The 15,599-nt window shown below is 37.4% G+C and overlaps 1 long non-coding RNA gene across 1 annotated transcript in view; it reads left to right on the forward strand.

The window, feature by feature from the left end:
- The first annotated feature begins 11,279 nt into the window (after nucleotides 1-11,279).
- The window catches only part of LOC133991596 (uncharacterized), a 227,111-nt gene continuing 222,791 nt past the window's right edge, over nucleotides 11,280-15,599 (forward strand). The window contains exon 1 of the long non-coding RNA XR_009927010.1: nucleotides 11,280-11,376. This is a non-coding gene — a long non-coding RNA (uncharacterized LOC133991596). The remainder of the gene's footprint in view (nucleotides 11,377-15,599) is intronic.

Here is a 15,599-nt window from a genome sequence, read left to right on the forward strand (position 1 = left end):
CATTAGCAATGTATAGAGTGTATTTCTTTAAAGTTAAGACTAGTTTAAAGTTATCTTCATTGAAAAGTACAGTGCTTTTCCTTCAAAAATAAGGACATTTCAATGTGACCCCAAACTTTTGAACGGTAGTGTATGTTAAATGATCCTGTGATGGAAAACAAGCGATGCACTCAAACAAAACTTAAAGTTTAATTAAAATGAACAATGTTTCGATCCAAGTCCGATCTTCATTAGGTCAAAATGTACTTTAAAAAATCAATCCCACACCCATATACACACATACAGCCATAGGCTGGTAGGCTATATGGTGGAACATGTTGTTAATTATTACACCTGCCTTATTAAAAAAAGGTAGAGTAGAAGTTAACAATAAATAGTTTAAAGTTAGAGGAAAGAGGGGACCTTAAAGGGAACCTATCATGCACATTTACAGGTCAATTTATATATATTTGCGTGATTTATAATTTTTAGAACTTCTTATTTATCTTATTCTGGCCCTTAATTCTGCCCTGCAGTTCAACATCTGTTTGAAACAGGCTGTTTTAGCTCCCATCTCTTTAAGGCAGGGCCCCCCTCCTGATGAGCCCACTCTGTTTTGAGACTTTGCTCCAGAGGCGGTAAACCAACAGCAGTGATTGGATTTCTCTTCTTTTTCTTGTTCTTTACCAGAAATGGAAACTTCACAAATACAAAGATACAGTACATATTTGAGCCTGAATCTGAACAGAAATATAAGAGTGGATAAAGCAAACAACAAGCAACAACATCAGTAACAAAGGCTACCAAGGGAAGGTCATTTGTGGGCATGTGCAAACATCTGATGTCATTATGGAGGAAGTAGTTAGTTAGAAGTTAGTTTTGCAAACAAAGCATTCAGATCAGACTGAAGCCAACCCAAAATAATCACATCTGAAAAAAGTTGTGCTGCTTAAGCTTTAAACTTTGTTTTGTGGTGTGAAAGTGGCTATCAATACCTCACAGAGTGCTGAGCTGTTGGTCCAATCTGAAAACCATTCAGCATATAGCACTATTCATCACTCAAGGAAATCCCCATCTCTCACCTCTCTTCACACTGATTGAAATCCCAGCGGTGGCCAGTGGATTGTCACTGGAAAGAGCACTGAGGTGAATCTAAAAGGAGAAAATCAGAAACAGCCAGTGATCAGTCACTGTATGGGTAGGTTAAAATTACTGTACAGTTACAGCATTTTCATTACAAGCAGGAGATGATATAATTGGGCACGTCTACTGTTAAATGCATTCTGATGTAACATCTATATTGTTGTAATGTATTTGACCATGAGGGGTTTACGTTGTCTGAAAAGATTCAATTGTATTGGCTTGTTGTTATACCGTGTTTTCGCTTTTACATGAAGGAACAGGTTAATTAATTTCTGTTGACCTTTCAGTATGTACACATATTTTCACCAGCATGGAGAGGTGCAGTCTGGTTGGTTAGTGTACTTCAAACTTAATTTGCAGCTCTCCGGAGAGGTTGTAATGAGAGGCGTCTGCTTTTTCCTTCACTTAACAACCTTGTATTGTCACCAATTACACCGGGATAAGTCAGACCTAAATTACTCTTGTGAATTTCATTCCTCTCACTGGAGCAGGCTAGCTTCAGTCGCTACAGTATACCGACAGATGTACAACATTGTGTGTGCTCCATACATATGAATCATTTGGATTAGAAAGACAAATGCCAGACAGTGAAGGCAGAGATTAAACAGAATCCTGACAGCTTTCCTCATATGCAAGTTTGAAATGTGAGCGAAGTGTGAATAGATGAGAGAGAGAAGCTTCAATTATACATCAAGCACACAAAATGTCTGCAGTTTTACATATGTATGAAGCCCAGTGCTTGTGTGTATGTGTTTTTGTTTGCAAATTTGTACTTGTATTACTCACAATGTGGGGACAAAAATCAATCACGGCAACAATTTGAGAACAAAAAGCCACTTCCCAGAGGATCAGATGTCAGGTTTAAACATGAGTTTCTGTTCCCCCAACAGGTGTTATGTTATTTTGACTGATTAGAATTCAGTTAATGTTAAAGTTAGGTGGAGCTACACTAGGGATCGTAAACTTGAAATGACAAGAAAAAACATTGTGTAGTCTGAACTCTACTCTAAGTACTACTCTACTGAAGTCTGAATGTGTGTCAGCATAATTCTGGGCCTGGCCGTGAGACAGTACAGCTTGTTTTTGCCTACCTCTGCGTCCCTTTTTCAGGTCCTTCCTGCTTGGCATCTCCCACCTAATTAGAAGAATCAACCTCATCTTGTTAGGAGTCTATAGGTGCATCTCAATTCCCTTATTTGATCATTCCTCGCTCCTCGCTTTGCCTGAAAATCATTCCGGTTCACCATCTTGAAGGCTGTTCTAAAAACCTTATTTCTGCTCTGAGGATCGAGGAGCAAGGAGGGATCTCTGAGGAGCCATGAACAAAGATACAGGAGAGCAGCCTTTTACCCGCTGACCCCCCCCCCTCACAATGGAAATCAGTTATTTATTGGACACTGTGGTGATCAGACTGATATGATACATCATGATATTACCGACTGGAGACAGATTAAAGATTAAACTCATGCGTATCACTCCCTATGTTTTCTGATTCACAATGTAGTTAAAAATTTGAACTTTCTTCATTTATTAGAACAATTTTTCTTAACTTTTATTATGGATAAAATTAAAGTCAGGGAGAGTCTGTCTGTCAGCAAGAAACACATTTTAAACAGATTAATATTTTAGATCACTTATCATCATTACCATTCAGTCACATGTGAGAATGTGAAAATGAGCATTGGGTTTGACATGAGTTATATAATTTCAATTTACCCTGAAACATGTGGCCAAATAAGTAATTTCCATTGTTCCCAAGTCACCCTGGTCATATTCTGAATTATTAAATCATTAAATCACAATCAGAATATCCATAAATATGGACGCAAATAATGAATAAATAATATAAACTCATTCTGCCAGTACTAATGGCTCCTGTGCCTCTGAGCAGTTAAAGAATGTAGGTTGTTATTCATGTGCAGGTGTTTGTTAAACAGATACTGCTCTTGTAGTGATAATTGTGCACCATTATTAATATTTGCTCTGTAGGATGTCTCATTTCTCTAAAAACATTTGCTTGTTTCCTCTTTCCTGGTTTCCTAGAGTCTCATACATCGTCATTGCTAGGGACTATGAAAGGATGCAAGTAAGCGAAACCTTGATGCAATTTATGAAAGTCCCAAGGAAACCAAGCAAGGAGAGGGGAAATGAGGCAGTGACAGTGTTTTCATTATCTTGGAATGAGCTCTTTCTATCTACATAGAGAGTGGGTCCTGTTGCATCGGCTTGTTTCTAATGTAGCCTAGAATGGACAAATCAAAGTCTGGCTCTAAAGAGGGCCTTTCATGTTTTTCACCAGTTTCGCTCCCCATAGATTCTCCTACAAGCTTGGGAGGGGAGGGATTGCAATCTGGAACCTCACTGCTAGATGCCAGTAAATCCTATGCACTGGTTCTTTAAGGGAATTGGGACGTACCTTTTAAAACCCTTGTGGCTCCCAAGAAGTCTCTCGCTCTCTCTCTCTCTCTCTCTCTCTCTCTCTCTCTCTCTCTCTCTCTCTCTCTCTCTCTCTCTCTCTCTCTCTCTCTCTCTCTCTCTCTCTCTCTCTCTCTCTCTCTCTCTCTCTCTCTCTCTCTCTCTCCTCCCCCTTGGTTTTGTTTAATTTGGTTTGGCTGTGTTTTTTAGCCTTTGTTAATTTTACGATTTACATTTTTCATAGCATTCAACACCTACACCGAACAACTGACCACTGATTATAGATGACCACTGATCAGAATTCTCGTTAGAAAAGTGGCATGTGTGAGAGAGCATATGTCTGTGTCAATGTTGATATGTGTCATCTTGTTTTCAGATTGCACTGTATGTCTGTAAATGTACAAGTCAGTAATGTTATTGTTTTATGTCTTATTTCTGAATTTGAAATGAATGAAAGTTTAAAATGATCTATATCCATGGCGTGAGATAAAGTATGTGCATTCAAAGACAGAAACAGAGATTGGATTTAGATTGTACTCTGCTGTTTTCTTCAGTGTGGCCGGTACCAATCCTGTGATAGACTTGAATGCTGATTCCAGCCCCCTCTGATGGTCATTATATGTAAATAGAAAGGAACAAAGGAGGTTAACTCTGTGATGAACACAGGTGCAGCTGATGATTGTAATCTCAACCTATGGAGTGCAAATTGATTTCTCAGTGTGAAATTACAAGACATATGTCACACTTTTAGTGTGTGAAGCAGGGTTTTAAAATATGAAATAAGTGTTTATTGAAGTGTATGTAAGTCAAGGTGCGTCTGTGCCGGTCTTCAAAAGCTGAATAGAATAAGAGCAGATGCAGGAAGAGGTTGTAGTAACAAAGTGGGTGAGTTTCAAACATTAACTTCTTAGTTCAGTGTGACATTTAATAAATGCTTCCTGTGCAGCAAAATACAAATGTAGTTCTGAAGTAAACAGATATTTCCGCATTAAATTCAGAGAAACAAAGAGAAAGGCAGAGTGGACAGTGTTTTCCCTCTCTCAGAGGATTTATATAGTTTTCTTTGTGCACCCTCAAAGCAACCACTCGCAAAAAAATAATAATCCAGCTCTGACACAATGTGTATTTTCAAACCAACATAGAGATATTTAATTTTGAGCAATGTAAGAAACTTCCTGGACATGCATAGATGGATCAGTGCTGCTCCGGAGTGCAGGAACACCAATCAATAATAGCAGAAATTACCTAAAAGGAAATTCACATCCTGCATATTTCCCCTGTGTTTATGCTGTAGTTCACTGGGGGGAAGGCTGAAGCAAAAAGTACCTTTACTATATTTACCTCTACTCCACCACACTGCACTGTTTTTGCTCCACCTCAACCAGCTACATTAAACATTAAAAGCATCAGTAAAGATAAACCAATAATATGCTGTATATAATAATAAAGCATAATAAAGTGGCTATTCTGAATTAGAAGTATTTTTTTATTTTAAGTGTTTTTTGTGATTACTAGTAGAGAAATTGATTTTTACTTTTGGGCAGCATAACAATCTGTAAACACAACACTGACATACTGTCGCCTCATAAATATGGTGAGTTTGCAGCAAATAATTACCTGTATGTACACATCCAGCAAATACAAAGCAACACTTGCATTTATTTGGATCATTTGAAACTCCTCCAACTCTTGAGGGAAATATCTGATTTATTCATTCATTGATTTTTTTTTCCAGGCACAGAAGGTTTAAACTGAAGAAAAAAACAAAACAAGTTTCATGCCATAAAACAAAAACAAAAAGCTAAAAGGTGCCACAAAGCAGCTGACGGGAGCTGCAGTTTTGAGAAAACTCTGTGGGTTCGTCATAATATGCCAACCCCTTCACATTACATCTGGTCATCTGAGCCACTGTTAATATAAAACTACTCATTAAAGCAGCTTTAAATGAGGTATCTGAATACTTATTCCACCAGTGGCAGAGGATTAGACTGTTGTGAAACAGTTGCTTCACATGTGCTTTACATGTGTAAATTAATTTTACATGTGGTAAATTAGGCTGCAGGAACACACTGTGCATCTGTGCTCCCTGGACCAAAACAGCACTAAATGTAATTATGACATCAAATCTGATCACATGCATGACACGTTTATCTGCAGACTGTAAACTGTGCAAAATCTTCACTCTCCACTCATATTTAGAAGAGCACAAATATATTTCCAGTCATTTTAGTAGAGTCATCAGAGACAATAAGATGAATTTAATTGGCTGGCTTGGCTCCATTTAGTTTGTCTGGAGTCCCAGAGATATAGTCCTCTCCCCTCATCTATCACCAAAGATGTACTCTGTTTGAAGAGTTTATGTAATTCAGCAATCTAAGCACTATTGTTCCTGGCTGTGGCTCAATATTCCTTTTTCCTTCTCTGTGAAACCTTCCCAAAAATGAGACACACCGACGTGGGTCATCTGCTCCAACAACATCCCTTTGAATTCTGTTTGAGTATCCACGGAAACAACACTCTGCAATCTCCTAAGCTATTATTTTTCATCTTTTGTCAATATGGGGCAGATTTTTTGACCAGCTGTATGATGAGTGTACATGCATGTCATGGGGTGCTTGGCTCGGTGAACAGTTGTATTGACATGTTTCAACAAACTACACACACACACACACACACACACACACACACACACACACACACACACACACACACACACACACACACATTCCCAGACAGTGTTTTTCTCCAACGCTGAAAGGAAGAGCTGCCGACACCTCACCATCTAATTTTGACAGATCTGTCAACATTTCAGTCTGTCCTGTGGCTGATATGAGCTGACACTGAGGAGAGATAGAAAGCCTGATAGGAAGAAAACCTGGTTATATTTCCACCAGGTAGAAAACTCTTTCTTTTTCTTTTATTTGTTTTTCTTGCTGCAAAGAGACAGACTCATCTTCCATATGGAAATAAAAGTTTGTGTGAGCAGGAAATCAGGACAAATGGGAGTTTCAGTGGCTGCCAGTAGTTTGGTTGAGTTTTAAATGGTTTGATCTCAGCCTTCACCCCCATCGTTTTTGCTATACTTGGACATTTTGTCAAAAGTGTTGAGGGCCTTTAATGGTGAATAAATTGTGAGCTACTCATGAACTGTGTGGGAATTCCCAATGTTCTGTTAATTGTACATGTGATATGTGTAGGTGTTAGATGATCACCTTTTCTTTGTGCTATAGCAGAGTCTGTGGTTATATTTCCACCATGGAGAGAAGTCAATTTCAACTTCTCACAGTTCTTTATCTACGTTATTACTCTGTCGCTTTCTCTTTCCCTTTCTTTCAGTTTTTCTTTCTGCATGGAGATAGAACATACATACTTAGTTGCATCCAGAAGGATTGAACTTAATGCAGAGCGGGAATAAAATGTCACTGACCCAGACTGCTTTTGAGTGACACATCTGTCAGGCACAAGGCTGTTGTCAGAGTAAAATGGATTCTTTAAAACTATTCAATACAGAAAAAGAAAGGTTGACTGTGAAAACTGTACATTTAGACCATCTCTTTAACAGTGTACTTTGGCTGTAGCTTATATGGCTGACATGGGTCTGTGAATCATATGCTGCCTGAAAGACGTAAATCAGATGAAAGACAAACTCATTCTCACAAATTTCAAAGAGATGGCGCACTTTAGGTGACTATATATAAGTATAAGGTGACAAATTTCCATACTTGGAAGTGGCAGGTTCGATGGATGGATAGATCCTAACTTGCAACTTGAACTTAGTGGACTTTGCTGCAGGAGACCGCTTTTCAAGTGATCATTTTAACCCAAACCATCTTTTCGTAATCCTAACAAAGTGATTTTGTGCATCTAACCAGAGCTTAACCACAGCGTTGTCACACCATGAGACATCATCATGTTTTAACAGTGATTTAAACATGGTGCAGGCACAAAAAATACATCCAACTGAAAGGCATTAGTTTGAAAGCCGTGCCGAGTGTCACAAAAAAATAAATAAATGGAAAAATGTGTGTCCATGTAAAAAGAATCATTACAGAAAATGTTGTGGCTATGTCATGAATTGCAATTACTTGGTTGTCTCTACAGTCGTTCCATCCTAGGCTAAGCACATCTCAGCCTTAAAATGCCACCAGCAACAGTTATGGCACTCTGGAGCAACAGTCTGAGCTCCCTGACAACAACACCATCCTGCCGTGGCTTCCCTCCAACTCTGTGGATATGTCAACGCCGTATGCTTCATTGATGCTCTCAAAGGATCTGTAGCTCGAGCTCTGAGCCAAGGCCAGGCTTTGGGTTTTTTCCACCCCTGGCATTGATTAGCAATGAAACAGTGGCCATAGTGAAGACACCATTATAATACCAAATATGCACATTTTGAACAAAACTTTACCAAAAACATGGAGGTAGCAATTACAAAACTGAACTAGTTGAAGTCGTCATATCAAATCTTCAACGGAATAATTTTAAAATTAAGGGTTACAATACAGAAATGCTGTTCATGTGCAGACTTCTGGAGTTTTAGTACTGAAATATTATGTACTGGACTCTTGATGCATAAGAACTTTGGTAAATGGACCTCTGGAGAGTCATTATTATGGATCCAACTGCTTTTCTTTACAAGATCACTATGTTTTTGTTCAATAAAAATAGCCATGTTTAACATAATGATGTGTTATCTTTGGCAATGTTTGGCAAAAAATTAATGATCAAATATCCAAACCATACCACAAAGGAGTAATACCACATTACAAAGACACATTCTACTTTCAGAGGAGCTTGTTTGCAGTACTTAATATGACGAATGGTTCCTTTCACATGCCCCGTTATTGTTGTTATCATTTATATGGTTGTAGCTGTAGCTTTAGGCTACTGCTGTTATTGAACTCTTTGTTTGAGTTCCCCCCATGAAACTAAAAAAATCAAGTACAGAAAAAAAGATAGCTGCTATATCTTTACATAAATGAACATTAATTGCTATCCAAATTAAAAATAAAAAGGTATAAAGATTTGAATCCATCGTATTCCTTTATAACACACTGCACATAGACAAAGAAGTCATTTTATACTAATATATTTGCTTTCTGAACATACTGTATGACCATAGCCTTTTTAACAGCACAGCATGAAAAGAGACTGAATCAAGCAAAACGTTGGACTTCATTATACGCCGTTTCATTTGTGTGTTGAGTCATTCCTTCTGAATAAAAAACTACCTGCTTCTCTTCTGGTGTAAAAGTGTAGAAGGATTGCAATTTCAAATGTGCCCATTCTCATTTAAACTATATTAGTTCCATCTTGACGTTTACTGGAATATAAAATGTCATAAATTGAACATACTCAAGTCAGATTGTGCTTAAGTATAGCACTTTCTTTGATTTCTTGCTTGCTACCTTTGGCCATAAAGACGACTGAATTTGCTCAACATTACCTTCACAAAATAATTACTTTTATTTTGAGCACATTTTAAGAAAATTGTTTTACATTAGTGACCTTATAGTCAACAAGCAAATTACCCTCATTCATTTTAAGGAGAAACTTAGTAAAATACAGAATAAATGGTCTTATATTTACAGACACAAGGGCACATTGACTCCTTATTTGCATATATTGATGAATTTTATGACTACATCTGTGCACAGTTTTATGATCGTGGCTTTTTTCCAGCCACCAGTCATATGGAAGGCTCACTTTATTCCTCTTCCAATGTTTTGAATCCATTAATGATGATTGATGATGATGATGAAATATTTGCATTGCTGACACTAAGATCGTGTATATGCCCCCATAACATTATGAGTGTTTGTCAAAGACATTGCAGTGAATCAAACATATTGATCTTGTCATGGACTCTGTGTTTTTGGACTTTTTGTTTTTTGGGATTTCTGATTTTTTCTACTTTGTTTTTGTTTTCATTTGTTGCAGAAGGGGGAGGTTGAAGTGTTGTGAATTTGGTGTGTGCTCTGCTATGGTTTTGTGTGGGTCAGTTTACTGAGAACTATTATCCATTGAGGTTTTGGTTCTGTTTTTCCCCTGTTCTGATTTTCCCCTTCTTTGCCTCCTTGTTGACTCCTTTTTCCTGTTTTGTTCAGTCTTGTTCAGTCTTGTTCTGCTTTGCCAGCTACATATATATATATATATATATATATATATATATATATATATATATATATATATATATATATATATATATATATATATATATATATATATATATATATATATATATATATATATATATATATATATATATATATATATATATATATATATATACAGTATATATTGGAATGAATGAGTTATTCTTCAGTATCTGCTGCCTCCTGCATTCTCCATATAGTTCCACCTCTTGCTACCTCCAATGTGACAAATATAACATAGTATATATAAACAGACAAAGTTAGTGACTGGTGAACACAAAGCTAGATATTCTTCTCATGAATGGCGAGAAAACCAAACAGAGCTAAAAGGAGAGTCAATATTGGACTTACATTTCTCAGTTAGACACAAATCCAATTGAAAGATAATGTTGCTCAGATCAACATCAACAACCATATCAACTTCATAAGGTGATATTATGTCAATATTGAGTTTAGAGCTGCCTCAAGTGGCCAAAAATAATAATAATTCTATGAATGCAGATTAAAGCATTGTCAATCAGTCATTCATTTTACTTCATTTCAGATGTGGTTGAAAAAGACAATGTAGCAATGTGTTTTTTTATAGGACCCAAAAGCAGACAGATACAGTGGAATGGTGGAAAAAAGGATTTATTACAAAAATGGTTCAGTGTGGTGGATGAAGGCTGGCTGAGGGTGTAGTTTGAGGCTGAGGTGGAGAGGCTGGGTGTTGGAGCAGCAATGGCAGCAGAGCTGGAAAAAAACCAAAAAAAAGGCACTGGTCAGCAAACGATGCAACAAACACAACTCTGGAGAAATCAGTCACTAGAAGTTTCTCAAGGAGTTTCACTAGAGGTTTGAGCTAACAGTTACCACAAGAAGCAGCGGAAACAATCTGGCAATGAAGCTTGAGAAGATCAGTATTCGTAAACTGTGGCTGATGAAGTACATGGAAGGCAGGTGTGCAATAGGGAGCAGCTCCACCCAATTAGGAAAAAAATACCAACAAGAAAAAAAAAAATAATACAGATACAGTACCAGTCAAAGGTTTGGACACACTTTCCCATTCAGTTGAATGAGAAAGTGTGTCCAAAGTTTTGACTGGTACTGTATATACATGTAGCATTTATAATGTAGCCCCTTCTCTGTGATCTTTTCATGATTCAGTCCTGCTGTTGCTGCTGCTGTTGCAAGCTCCTGCCTGTGTCGGCCATTCATGATGCTGCGTTTGTGGGGAGTGGCAGAGCCTTTTCACTACTGTGGTATTTGCTTCAGATAAGAGGCCGAAGCCAGCAGCTACAGTTGTCAGGGGCACAATCATTTAGAACAAGCATTACATGGTGTCTGAGGAACGAGTGAGGAGAGGAACAACAACAAAAAAGGAGAGAGGGTGTTATAATTAAAGACAGATGAGAGAGAGAGAGAGAGAGAGAGAGAGAGAGAGAGAGAGAGAGAGAGAGAGAGAGAGAGAGAGAGAGAGAGACACGTTTCAGTGAGTATTGAAAGAGTTTTCTTGGCATGTACAACAATATTAATCCTATAAGGACAAACAGCAACCCTTCACACCCCATACAAGCACACACACACACACACACACACACACACACACACACACACACACACACACACACACACACACACACACACACACACACACACACACACACACACACACACACACACACACACACACACACACACCAACTGTGTTCCAGGAAAACAGCTTCAAGGAGTCTTTCCTAATCACGTACACGGCCAAACAGGGAGATGAGGGTAATGAAAACCAAAAGGATGCTGACTCATTTTTATTGATGACTGTATACACAAACACACACGCACATACGCACACACGCACACATACACACACACACACACACACACACACACACATACACACACACACATACGCAAAATAATCAGTGCTTCTGTCTTTGCCTGTTGGAAGTGTGTATTCAAAATGTTTTTGCCTGCTCAGTTGAAGGTGTGCAGGACATTTTCATCACTCTTCCTGATGAATCACTTCTGAACACACATTAAACCTCCAGCAATAAAGCACCATCATCGCAAAAACAAATGGCAGCAATAACATGCTGGCAATAATGTGCCTTCATCGAGAAAGGTGTGAGATACTCAGGTCAGATTTTCCACTTTAAAATACTTTAAAGGTAGAGTATAATCAATGGTAAGTGACATTTTCAAATCAGCTACAATCAAACCTTGTTGATGATGGTGATTATTCAGTTACACTGCAGCATTACAAGTCTTATTTTAAGGGGGGCATACAAATAATTGGAGTTGGGTAAAGACTGATTACATCAGAAACTTTAGTGCACAAATATAAAGAGATGTAGATGAAAAAGAAGTTTGTGGAAAAAAAAAATCTCTCTCTGATGTTAAAAATAAGAGATAAATAATAGATAGGAAAAGTAGAGTAATATAATATTAGTACAGTAATAAGCAGGTCTCATAAAAGATTTTAATTTGCTTTTAGAAATAAAATAAAATAAATTATCTTTTTTACATGTTAGCACATTTGCCAATGTCCAAACAATCATCGATACATGTTTTCATGCTGCAATCAATCTTCCTGTTCATACTGGCAATAAGAAGATCCCTTCCTAATGCACTTACAATGTAGGTGATGGGGGAACAAATCCATAATCCTCCCTCTGTGTAAAAATGTGTATTTGAAGCTAATAAGAAGCTTCAGTCAAACAAATTAGACAAATCAAGTTAGTATCTTCACTGTCTTTTTAAAGCCTAATGCCCTCTTTTCCTTAGATCAGACAGATTTCTTTATTAAAAATACTAACTTTGGAATATCACATTTATTTGAATAGCTCAGATAGCTGAAGCCTCATATTACCACCAGATACAATTTGAAATACATTTTTGCTGAAAACAGAAGATCTTAAAATGAGTATGAGCAGGAGAAATGTACACATATTCAGTGTTCATATTGGCTGTTGCTTTAAGACAGACTTGAAAAATAGTGAACCTATCTTTTAAATAACTTATATCATACAGGTCTTTTACACCATTCTGACATTCTGACATTCTTGATAATGGCTGATGTGCACTCAACAATAAATCTCTACATTGGCTGAGAGCACTGAACAGGAACTAATGAGGGATAAAGCTACCTGACAGTACTACTGACACGGTTTGGTGATTTCCCCAGTCTTTACTGGAAGATGTACAGTACCCGTGTGTGTTTTTTGCACTTAATTAATCAAGGACATTCAAACCCCTTTTCTGGTCTCATTTCATATGCATTAAGAGTTATCTTAACAACACTGGAAATGCAGAACCCATATTATACTGAACTGAAGGTTGGCTATTCCCATCTGTGTAAATCCATGATATGACTACTGAACGATATTAAAAAATTAAAATGGTCTTTGTCTCAGGAAGTGTCATTCTCTGCATCAGTGAAACCAAGGAATAAATTAAAGCTCCCCTAAATAAAGGAGATTTGTGTGAGCAAAAAATCTTTTCACAGCATGATTGTGCATTTATTGGATTTTACCACTCTACTTTGTTTAAATAATATGTAGATGAGATAATGCATCCGAGAGCCAAAGGCAAATCTTAGAGGGTGGCCTGAAATATCACTGGCCAGCCCTGTGGCCACCCCAGATCTGACAGGTTGTTGGTCAAGTGCAGTGGCCAGTTTTTCATTTCCAACTACTATAGCAATGGTGGGACTGAGGCTGTGAAAGCGGATCTCTGGTCAGCATACTTTTGTCAGAAAAAAGCATGTTTCAATATCAAAAGTATGTCAGGCCCTCACGATCAGGACTCCAGTCAGTGACCTCAACTGAGCTGATGCCACGATGATATATGAGTGACGTGCTGACAACTGTAAGGAAGAAAAGTATAATGGGACTGTTATGGTGACACAAGAATGTACATGTAGGGCTTAGTGATTAGCAAATGTAATTTACAGTCTAATGTGTGTTAATTGATAGTATTAACGGCCAATTTGATACAATAGTGCCAATGAAATGTTTAGTTTATGTACACCCACCAGAGTAGTATGTTCAGTTTTGTTTAATAGCACTTTAATGTGTCATGTAGGTGTTGTAAGGTTTGTGTTTTCATTTCCATTTTGAACCAGCCAAGTTCAAAATGGAAATGAAAAACCTAATGTACAGGAACAGAAAACTGAATAGAAAGGTATCTGCATGTTCGTGCTGTTCTAGGTTGTAATATCATTTTTAGTTGTTGTGGGTGGTCAACATCACACATTTAGTTTAATTTTGTATAATAAAATGTAAAAAAATAACAACCTGGCCTTGTGTATAAACATTACAACAGATGCTAACATGACTTTATCTGTCACACCCAACCAACTCCACTGTCCTGATTTTTTTTAAAGATAGACAAAAACCATCCCTACTCATTTATAAATTCAGTATTGTGCTTTTAGCCCTGGTAATTCCATCTAAATTCAACTTTTTGTCCGATTAGTTATTTAAAATTGTCTTCTAAATCTGCATGTTACATTTACAGAGGCTCTCTGCCGGCACTCAGGAGAATACAAAGACTTTTTTTTTTTTGAGCACAAGATGTCACTGTATGATATTCGTTTATCATTTCATTTATCCCCCCTCTTTTCTACAAATAGATGAATTGCCACTGTGCTAATATATCCTCCTCAGGTGTGAAGGGAACTATGGAAGCAGAGAGCTGTTATGAGAATCTGCAAGATTTTAGTCTTATCATGCTGTTGAGTACTGGACATGAATTCAAGGTGGGTGCTCTCCTCTTTTTTAGTCTTAAATTAAGCATATTTTAATACATATTTAATTACTCTACAAGCAACTATAAATGTCAAATACATGCATCAGAAATGTTATTATGCCTAAAGTCACTTCTGAACCCTGGGAATCTGTACTTCACCCTGCAGTGGTTCTAATCATCTAGCTAAAATATGAAACTATTCTTAAAATGTCTTAAAACAAGTACACCTAGTTATATATTTTGTTGTATTGTTTACTAAGATTACCCCAATGTTTCAATCAATTTTCAAACCCAGGTCGACTGTCAATGGTGTCATGCCCCTCAACCAAATAGTATAAGCACACAAGATGATGATTATCTTGTGCACATTTGTCAGTGTTGTGGTTGTCCGCTACAATGTTGTCTACCAAGGCGTATAACACACATTCTGGTGGGGTAACCACAATTTGTTTGTTTTGGAGAGGAGGAGACCCCTGTAGATGATTTAGCTCCCAGTAAAAAAAAATGCTGAACTTTAAGTTGTCAGAGAAACATGCTGAGAACGCGTTATTCACTGTTTTTACCTCCCAGTAAAATGAACACTGAAAGAATCCTAACCAGGAGAATAGAATAATAGAATAGAATAGAAAGTCTTTATTGTCATTGTACAAAGCACAACGAAATTGAGATGCCGTCTTCAAAGTGCAGAAACAAAAATAAATAAATAATTTCCATTATTTAATGCAGTTTAGTGCATATATGGCTTTAGCGTAAAAGCTGTTGTGTAATCTATTTGTGCGTACTCTCAATGTCCTGTAGCATTTGCCTGAGGGCAGCAGCTCAAACAGCGAGTGTCCTGGGTGAGATGAGTCCCTGAGAATATGGCGAGCTTTCCTGAAACAGCGGCAACTGTACAGATCTATACAGAAGCCTGCTGTTTGACAAAGAGGACATCAACTGTCATAATCCCGTGCTACTTCACAATGTCATCAAACTCCATCTTTTTTTATTGTTTTGTTTGGGACACCCCTAGCAGCAGAAATGACGTATTGTGCATTTAAGCTTTCCTTCTTCATCCAGTTACAAAAAAGATCTTCCTTGGACTATAATTCTTCTTTTTTTCATGCTGCCTTTTTCTTGGTTTTCTCAGTCACAGAACACCAATTGTTGAAAATAATTGCATATTTCTACTATACAGATGACCTA

The sequence above is a fragment of the Scomber scombrus genome, chromosome 12, assembly GCF_963691925.1.
Source record: "Scomber scombrus chromosome 12, fScoSco1.1, whole genome shotgun sequence".
Lineage (NCBI taxonomy): Eukaryota > Metazoa > Chordata > Actinopteri > Scombriformes > Scombridae > Scomber > Scomber scombrus.